At 47.3% G+C, this 10171-nt stretch overlaps 1 long non-coding RNA gene across 1 annotated transcript; it reads right to left on the bottom strand.

Annotated features, from left to right (window-relative positions):
• Positions 1-1223: 1223 nt before the first annotated feature.
• Positions 1224-6788, bottom strand: LOC123167310 (uncharacterized). The gene is made up of 4 exons (XR_006483891.1): positions 6084-6788; positions 2223-2335; positions 1887-1943; positions 1224-1643 (listed from the first exon to the last, which is right to left on the bottom strand). It is a non-coding gene; the product is annotated as an uncharacterized lncRNA (long non-coding RNA).
• Positions 6789-10171: the final 3383 nt, after the last annotated feature.

Genomic DNA, 10171 nt, shown 5'->3' with positions numbered 1-10171 from the left:
CTCACTGTTCATCCCAGAGGCAGCATCGATCGGCTTCAGTTAGCAGCAGTAGCTCGCTCGATCGGGTTCAGTTAACAGCCATCGAGGATCGCTCGGATTCAGTAACGCGTAGCGTGCAGTGCAATCGCTCGGGTTCAGTTAGAGCCCAACGCCTCGCTCGGGTTCAATTAGAGCCAACGCCTCGCACACACGCGCGTACGTGTACGAGAGAAACGCGCATCGCTCGGCCCCCGACCTCCCACCGTAACTGGGAACTCGCCGAAATTTTCCTCGCCCTCGCTTCTACCACGGTTTTTTCCGTCATGGACGGCCCAAAGAATGTCATGCAGCTGCGTCTCCGGCCCGCCCAGGACGAAAAGCCCATTTTCTGTCATGATTTTTTGTCATAGAAGTAGGAGCCCACCACATCTATGATGATACCGGGTTTTGTCACAATTATCGTCATAGAAGCGTCATATGTATGACAAAAAAATTTCGTTCGGCCCAAAATGTCATAGATGTGTCTTTTTTTTGTAGTGCTCCAATGGATTGCTTCAAATGATCTACATCAACATTGAGCATCCACATCTTCAACATCTACATGAAGTCGTCATCGACAAAACCCAAGGTTAGTTCATCCCTCTTAGGGGGGATATCACATCTAGGGGGAGCTTTACTCTAAAAATTGAGCTAAAGCAACTCTAATGGTGTGAACACAACAATACTTTATGTAAAAGTGATAACCCCACTTATACTTAAACGATGAGTATGACCTACGATCAAATGTTCTCATTTGACCCCTAAGTCAATATACTCATATGTAGATAAACTAGTCATCGCCAATTGGTTGATAGATCACTACTAGAAACTACGATTTTACCTAGTCATATACCCTAGGTAAAAGGCCAAAAACCATAGGTAAAGGCTTTACCTAGAGCTCACCCTAGATGAAGAACCTTACGTAAAGTATAGTCGATAAAGAGCTCTTTCCCTAAAGTGCCCTTGTCAGGCTCTAGGGAACCATTTCTTTACCTAGAGCCGTAAGCTGTAGGAAAAGAATTCAACCTGGCTGCTTGTACAGCGTGCAAAGGTAGTTTACCTATAAGCATGTTTGGCTCTAGGGAAAGACGTGGGGTCCTTTTGAATTATGCCACGTGATCACAACTTCCCCTACAGCTATTTCCCCATCATATGTTCAAATAATACCCTAGGGATACATCATATTTGTATCTGCCATATACAAATATGCAATTTGAATTTAAATTCATACCAGCCATAATTCAAACAATTCAATTCCAAGCCATAATTCCAATTTATAAATTGTAGCCAACATTCAACATACAATGGCACATACATCAGACTCATGGTCGATTTCAAGCCAGAATTAAAAGAATACACTATCTAAATTTTCTACAGCTAGCAGAATACCAAAATCAGCATGTACAAGCATTGTTGGTCAGGCTAGTATATACGACTGCAAATAACATGCAACAACATGTTATCTATGCTCGATAGAATTCAAGACCCAGAAACACAAGGGTGAAAAGGTTGGCTGCCGTAGAACAAGCGAGTGAGTTCATTTCTGAGATGCACTGGATAAAAAACTTCTCTGCAGCGTCAAGCTCCAAATCTTGGGGAGAAGCATCCAAAGTGAGATTATGATCCTAAAATTATTAATGGCAGGTAGTCACTTAGTTCAGAGACTTGAATATTCTGGTAGGGAGCATAATGAATGTAATTTGGACAGTATGGACATAAGACAAGAAGATGTAATCGCTCCTGACACTCCACAAGACAATATGAACATAAGACAAGAGGATGCACATCCCAGAAGCATGCATTTCAACATCAACACCTTAGGGGGATACATAGTTTGTATCATTTCAAGTTAGTTCAAGAAAACTTACATGATCTGAGTGTTGTTGCGCACACAATGTTGGTGGTTCTTGATTGGTTTCCAAAATCTGCAAGAGAAGAGCTCAGTTGTGAAAACATACACGATCATGCTTCAAATGTATAGCGACTTACTAGCTAGTATAATAAGTGCTTGATGGCACAAAGCGATTTCTGGTTCTTGGTTCAGTTTTTCATGAGCGCATACAACTAAGGTTCATGCTTAGCTTATTTCAATTGTCACTACACAAGTTACCATATAACTAGAGGTTGAAATAAAATCAAAATTACATGGTCAAGCAACAAACAAAAAGAATGCAGAGTTGATGTGAGACACGAACAATACATACATGAACATGAGATTGAATATGGAGATCTTGGATGTGGACAGTGCAATGATGTCTTGCCGGTAATAACACAATAGTAGACCCATGGAAGAGAGCCAATTATCCATGGGGCTTCCCTGAAGAGCAGACATTTATAATTTATTCGTTAGCCACAAATATTGGTCGCCACAAGATCTCCAAGCTTCAAGAGCCAATATAAGTTGAAATATTTGCGAAGAAGACCATACATAACTAAAAAATGCAGAAATTAATTCAAGACATAGCTAGAGATTAGCGACTCTTCGGAAAGACCATAAATAACTACTCCCTCTGTAAAGAAATATAAGAGCTTTTAGATAACTAAAGTAGTGATCTAAACACTCTTATATTTCTTTACAGAGGGAGTAACAAATTTTTACATGATTATGAAAAATATCTCTGGTAAACTCATGACAAACTTGGTCTTGCTGTAGAGCTACTTAAGAAATAATGGTAAGCACGAGTGTGCCAATACCAACATCTGTCTTACAACTGCTATTGTTTTCTGAATATGCAGCTTTCTGTCTGAATTCCTTTCAATGAGTACTTGATGGCATAAGAGCTGCATAGTAGTTTTGATAAATCCATGATATTATGCCATGAGACAGAAACCATTTACAATTCCAAAAACGCCCTACAGAACATGTAACCTAAACTTGTCGAACTAACAAAAAATCTTGTTCAGTATTCTCATGATTTGTTGCACTATCTTTGCACTGAGCATGTTAATTAGTACTAGGATTCTTATGCTTGTCTACTCCTGTTTAGGAATCTTTGTTTGTTTTGAACGAAAAAGAAAAACAGTCCAACGTGTTAACCTGGTGCCTAGATGATTAATTGCATATCATTTTTTTTTGAGAATCACCGGGGGGGGGGGGGGGGGGAGTTTCCCCACCTGAATATCTGAGTAGTGATCCAGTTTATAAGGAAAACCGGATCAAAAACCTTAACAAATTGACCCCGTTTATAAGGGAAACCGGGCCGAAAAACCGAACAAGGCACGACCTAGCTGGCAGACATAAGACATCACCCCGAGAGACACAAGTAGATGTGGGGTGTCGTAGAGATCACAATACCAGGACTTTGCAAACAGCCGAACGCATCGGCGGGCATACCGGCCCCCATGGCACAACTCAGGAGCAACCACAATCAACGAGTGTCATCCCAGACACGAACCTTGACTGGGGCTCCGCCAGAGAAGAACGGAACGATTAGCAAGTTTGAGAGGCATCTTGCGCCATCCTTGAGCAAAGATGAGCCGAGACAACACCAAGAGCACGAAGCTCGCCGCAACACAACGGTAACCATGAGAGAGTCTTGAGCAATCATCACCAACCTGAGCCGCACGAGAACACCACCACCGTAGACGAAGAGCTCCAATCAACCGAGACCATCCATGATGCCTCAAGGCTATTGGTGCAGCCGAAGGGCAACGAGCGACCGAGTCCACACCCGGACGAAGAGTCACACGCAGCCGAGTCTACATCACAACAGCGGCACCACCGGCGAAGCCGAAGGGCATCAAGGAGCCGAGTCTACACCTGGATCGCTTCACCGTGCACACCAGCGCAGGCCGGTCGCGCCACCACCACCACAACACACACCACCGTCGACCCCAGTCGGCCGCACAACCACACCACCAGCCGCACCACCACCACCAACCACCGACCTCAAGCCAGCCAAACACCACCCAAACCTCAGGTAAGCAACATGGAGCAACGTCTCCGAAGACAGGCACCACCAAGGTGGTAACGACGTCGTGGACGCCGCTGTCGTCCGATCCAGGAGCTGGATCTAAGGCTTTCACCCGGAGAACGAACAGAGTAGGCGAAGGAACCAATGCATCACACAACGGTACCTCCAGGGAGGGATCCGACGCTGCAAAGCGCCGCTACCGCCGATGCCGACCGAAGCCGACATAGGGCTTTCGCTCGTAGCATCACCCTCATCACCCTTTTGCAGAGCCACGTCGTTGCTGAGACCAGAGCCACCACCGCAAGGAGGGGAAAACCTCCTGCTACGGCGACCGAGCGCCTGCCGGACTAACACCAGACCGCCGAAGCAGCCAACAGGGGTGAAACCGAGCAGGCACGTCAGGGAGTGCGAGATCCGCGGGAGATGGGAGCAGAGGACGCACCTAGCCGCCCCTGACTTGGATCTGGCAGGAAAGAGAGAAGTGGCTGGACCACCGTCCTGGCCCCGCCGCCACGCCACCACGCTGCCAGCCACGCCGGGCTAGCAAGCCGACCAGCTCCATAGCACCAAGCCGGGAGGGGGGCCGCCACCCCACCCCATCCCGCCGAGCAGGGCTGCCGGGCCGAAGCCCGAGCAACCCACTGCAGCCGCAGCATCGCCGGGAGGGGTCTCGTCGAGCAGCCAGGAGCCGCAGTCCGCATCCCCACCTGCCGAATCCACGCGCCAGGAGCCGCCGGAGCGCCGCCACCCGCCATGCCGTCCCCGCCAGATCCCATCGAGGCGCACCGAGGCCACACCCCAAATCACCGGAACGAGGACGCCCATCTCCGCGCCCTGCGCGCCCAGGCCGCGCCCCTCGCGCCCTCGCCGCGCCGCCCCGAGCACGGCCACCCACGCCGGTGCGCGCTCCCGCGCGAGCACCGCGCCGAGCCAAGTCCCCGCACGAACGAACGGCCCGCGCCGCCCCTGCTCGAGCTGGAGGAGGGAAAGGCCCCGCCGCCGCCGAGCCGCGCGGGCTTCGCCCGGCGACGTCCGCCGGCGGCGGCGAGGGGAGGAGGGGCCGGAGGGGCTTGCGCTGGCGGCGGCTAGGGTTCGCTCCCGGGCCGCCCGTGGGAGCGACCTGGGGAGCGTCTCCGCAATCCTGGTTTAGTGGATCGAGGGTCCCGCATATCATTTTTTTGTCCCTGTGTGTGCAATATGGAAGTACGCATGGTTATTGGCTAGTGACCCACTGGGCATATATAATTTATTTTCGTTCTGATTTTTTAGCCGTTGTTTCTTGATATTTGTCCCTGTTTGTGCAATATGGAAGTACGCATGATTATTGGCTAGTGACCCACTGGGCATATATAATTTATTTTTGTTCCGATTTTTTAGCCGTTGTTTCTTGATAAAAAATCTGCTTTATTCAGGGAGACATCAATGGAAGAAGAAGTAACACTCCTCACGTTCATGTATGTACTGTTATACGGACCAAAAGTCATTAAACTCATAGTAGTGTAATAAGTAAAAAGTGTGAACAACTGATAGTTTTTGTGTGGAAACATCTTTGTCTTTAAATCTTAACTTAAACTAAGAAGATTTATTTGCTAGATCTTGTGTGAAAAAGTGCTAACTTAGTCTTACAGATCACAAGACAGCTTAGAAACCATGGTCATCAGTAACAAAAACGATATACAATACAGCTATATGCAGTACAGTACGTACAGAATTATCTTGCCGAATATCACAAATTCACAAGTTAATGATTGATATATTTGAACTTGAATAAAAACATGCATGAGATGATTAGACCAGAGAGAGCTTTGTTACATTTGGTCCCTGGAAGGCTGGTACCTAACTCTTTTATACAGCAGCATAGACTGGTTCGTAAATCATAGGTCCTGTTCTAGCTTGAGGATGAGATATACATGTGCATCAGTCCCCACGTTTGTATTTCACTGATAAGAGACACCATAGCAGCAGGAATACTGTATATAGTTCACCATTTTTTGCTTAAGGGTGGGGAGCAGGATTACTATATATATGTTCATCACGTAAACGGTAAACCACAGGTTATGTTCTAGCTTGAGGATGAGATAAGAAACAAATTAAACAGAAGTGCAGAACATAGCAGCAGGGTGGGGAGTGGAAGGGATGGAGAACACGCACCTAGGCAGGTGCCTGAGAAGAGGAATGCACTGGAGACGGCGTGCCGTGGAGAGCTACATGGCTTCGACGCTGCTAGATAGATCTGGTGATTTATCTATGCACTCCCGACGTGTGCCGCCTCTCATCTCGACTCCACCACCGATGGAGAGGGAACGGGGGTCAGAGTTCCACACTGAGATGGGGGGAGAGAGAAGAGCGGCGTTACCCCGTCGGTCGCCGGCGGTCAGGAAGGCAGTGGTAGCAGAGTGGCGCGACCCGAATGATTGGGTGCCGCTCGTGGCGCAGCCCCAAGCGAGCACTGGATCCGGCGAGGTAGGGTCTAGATCCACCAGCCGTTTGGCCGCCCGTCCGTGGCCGCGCCATCTGGTGACCTCCTTCAAAGCGAAGATGAGCTGAGGCTGCAGCGAGCAGGCGCTCCCATGAGAACAGGCCGCTGGGGAGGTGGCTGGATTGGGGCTCGGCGGCGATGGAGCATAATTGGTTTGCTACCAATATTTGACAAATCAACATTTGGCAAAATCAGAAGTTGCCAACATTTGATAATTTTTTGTGAAATTGACAATGAAAATTGCAAGCAACCAATCTCTAGCCAATATTTAGCACTTGCCAAATATTGGCATGCCAACTTTTGATATCAAACTAATTACGCTAATGATTTAAGCGCAGGAGGCAGAGAGAGAAAGGGGTCTGGTGAATGAGAGTGAGAGAGTTTTCAGAAACACACGGGTGAAAAGCTTTTCCACATTTGAGGGGGGGGGGGGGGGTGAAATAAAAATGTACGAAACTCACGATCCTCGCGTGGGAAGGTTTCTACATTTTTTTTGCTAGTGAGTCCTAGTCTTCATTTATTTTTTGTATGAAAACTATTTTCCCCTAGAGTGTACTGTTCACAACTTTTGTTTCCTTGGGGAGAGTTATAGGCTCTAGGTAAAGACTTTGGCCCTAGGTAAACTGATTGATTCTAGTAGTGGATGCTAGAGTGTTTGTGCATGCTTTGGCACATATTTCATTTGCCATCTTATTGTGTGAGCATGTTGATTGTATATTTTTCTCATTCGAGGACATCCATTTGTTGCTTTGATTGTGTGGCTCTTTTTCTTTTTGCCAAATGGATGGACAAGAATGGCTAAGAACTTCCTCTAGCTATCTATGTTTTTCTCGTCTCAAACTCTATTCATGCTACATCACAAAGTTTGATCCAGTCAGATTCGAACCCTCTGGGTGAGGAGCACTCAGAGTCACCGATTCGTCATAGACTTAAACTTCCAAAACTTCTCTGTGTATTTCGGTCTGACCGATTCATCCCTTTCGGTCATACCGAGTTCATTGAGTTGATCTAAGTTTTCAATCTCGGCGCAACCGATTAGAACCATTTGGTCACACCGAGTTGCAGTAACCGCTTGCGATTCTGCATCTCGGTGCCACCGAGTTGTTCCACTCGGTCACACCGACAGGGTCAGGATATAAATACCCACGGGTCAAATTTTGGAAATTTCTCCGAAACCTTTTCGCCCGCGCGTATCCTGCTCTGCCGACTCGGGTCTCCGGATCGTCCTCTCATCGCCAGCGACCCCCTGCTGCTGGTCTCCGCCGCCGTCAACGGGAATCTTCACCGCCGTTGCCGCCGTAGCGAGCTCATCGCAAAGTTAAGGTATGAGTTCGATCCTTTGTGCAATCTTTATCTCCGATTCTTAGCACAAAGTCAATGCCCTGATTCTTACCACGTACAAGATCAATCTATTCAGCGAAAACTTCCTTTAGATTAGTTTTGATTCGAAAATTTAGGGTTAGGTTTCCGCCGAACTCATCTCGGACTGACCGAGTTGTAGAAATCGGCTCACCGATTTGGCTTATGCTATTGCACTTGTAACTTTCGGTCTGACCGAAACTTGCAAATCGGTATGACCGAGTTCAACTCTCAGTGAAACCCTAGCAATCTCGGACTCACCGAACTGTGTCTCGGTCTGACTGGTCTCACTAGTTCAGACTCCAATATTGCTTCGGTGGCACCGAGTTTAACAAATCGGTAGCTCCAAAATGCTTTGTGTGGAGAACTAAAACTAAGTTTTTGACTCAATTGTTTTGCAAAATCTCTGCACTTTGTGATGCTCATCCACTCTATCTCATCTATATCTATTCACATGGCTGGCTTTCAGTTTGCAGTGTCAGAAATGTCTGATCAGAGTGACAGCCAGAACAAAATCTGAGGAGCAAGTTAACCTGAGTGAGGGCACTAGTCCCTCTGGCAGTTATGATGAGGGCAGCAGAAGTACTCCTAGCAACCTGCCTAAGGCTGCTACTAGGCAGAGGAGAAAGAGAAATTCTGATTCAGAGGATGAAGAGTATGTTGCTGCTGAGGAAGAAGTCAGCTCCAAGAAGAAGGTTGTTAAGAAGGAATTTGGCACAGCTGCTTCAACAAAGCCTGGTCTGAACAAGAAGGCTCCTGCAAAGAGAGTGCCCATGTCAAAGGCCAGAGCCTCAACTCTTGAAACCTCCAAATCAACTGTTGGAGAGGCTGCTGGTGAGGGCAAGAAAAAGAAAGAAAGGAAGAGAGGGAGATGGTGCAAGAAAGTAGATCTCATGGCAGAATTTGAGAAGCACTCTTCTGATGAGGAAGAAGATGAAGAAGAGGATGCTGCACCAGCACCTAAAGCTCAGAAGTTGATGGGGGATGCCATCAAGTCTGGGGCTGCTCCTTCAAAGCCCAAGACTGCCCCCAAAGCTACTGCTCCAGCCACCAAGTCTGCACCAAAGAGGAGCACCAGGAACATACCAGGTGCTGAGAAGAACAAGGCCCTAGTGCCTGAAATTGAAGAAGAAGAGGAAGAGGAAGCCCATGTGCTCAGAAAGTTAAAGCCCAAGATCCCTGATCATGATGACAATCATCCAGTGGTTGAAAACATGAAGGAGAGAAAGGATGCAGGTCTCAGATTGTGGAGACAATCAGACCCTTATGCTGTGAGGAGAAGGACTGATGTGGACTATAGATTTCACACCAAGGAACAACATGACTTCTATGAGACAATTCTGTTGGATAAGAAACCCATGGTGTGTGACATTAAGTGGGTTGATTGGAAGTACATCGACAACAATGAAGACCACTTCCCTGGAGTGCATGAGAGCTTCAGACTCAATGAAGTGGACACCTTTGTGGGTCAGAAATTGACCAAGTGGAATGATGACCTCATTATGCAGTTCTATTCAACAGCTCATTTCTACCCAGATGGAAGAATTGCTTGGATGTGTGAGGGTACAAGGTACCAGTCTACTATAGCTGAGTGGGCCAAGCTCATCAATGCTCCAGATGAAGCTGAGGATGACATTGATGTCTATGCAAAGCGTAACAAAGATCACAACTCCATGGCCAACATGTACAAGGAGATACATGACAAGGCCATGGAGACACACAAGCTAGGCTCAGTGTACTATCTGTTGTCTGGACTGGCCACCATAAACACCATCTTGAGGCACACCTTGTTGCCCAAATCAGGAGATCACAGGATGATCAGAGGTCACTCCATCAACTTGCTTCAGATGTTTGATGTGCCCCAAAAATTCAAAGTGATGAGTTTGATTGTTGAAACCATCAAGAGAACAGCTGCAGACCAGAAGAGATCATGTGGGTATGCTCCACACATCAGATGCTCATCAACTCTAAGATGGGCACAGGCACATACCAGTTGGACAAAGAGCACCTTCCCCTGAGGCCAGACTTTGAGGACAACACAGTTGTCATGGATGTTACAGATCCTACTTCAGTAGAGGCTCGGGAGAAGAGGGAGAAGGCAAAAGTTGAGAAGGCAGCCAAGATGCCAAGTGCTGAAGAGGCTTCAAAAGTTTTTCTCAAGTCAAAACAAGATCAACTTGGATATCTTATTCAAGCCACTTTGAGGATTGAGAAAGGATTGGCCACCCTGACTCAAAATCAAGAGAGCCTTGAAAGGATCATTGAAACAAAGTTCTATGATCTAGACTTGAAGGTCACAGAGATGCAAACAGCTGTTGAGTAGCTTCAGGATGAAGCTGAAGAGAGGAAAGGGAAAGCTACCACTGAAGCTTTTTAGAGAGTTCCTAGGGCACAGAGATCT

This window comes from Triticum aestivum, chromosome 7D, assembly GCF_018294505.1.
Source record: "Triticum aestivum cultivar Chinese Spring chromosome 7D, IWGSC CS RefSeq v2.1, whole genome shotgun sequence".
Classification (NCBI taxonomy): domain Eukaryota; kingdom Viridiplantae; phylum Streptophyta; class Magnoliopsida; order Poales; family Poaceae; genus Triticum; species Triticum aestivum.
This window is presented reverse-complemented; position numbering and strand designations above follow the sequence as displayed.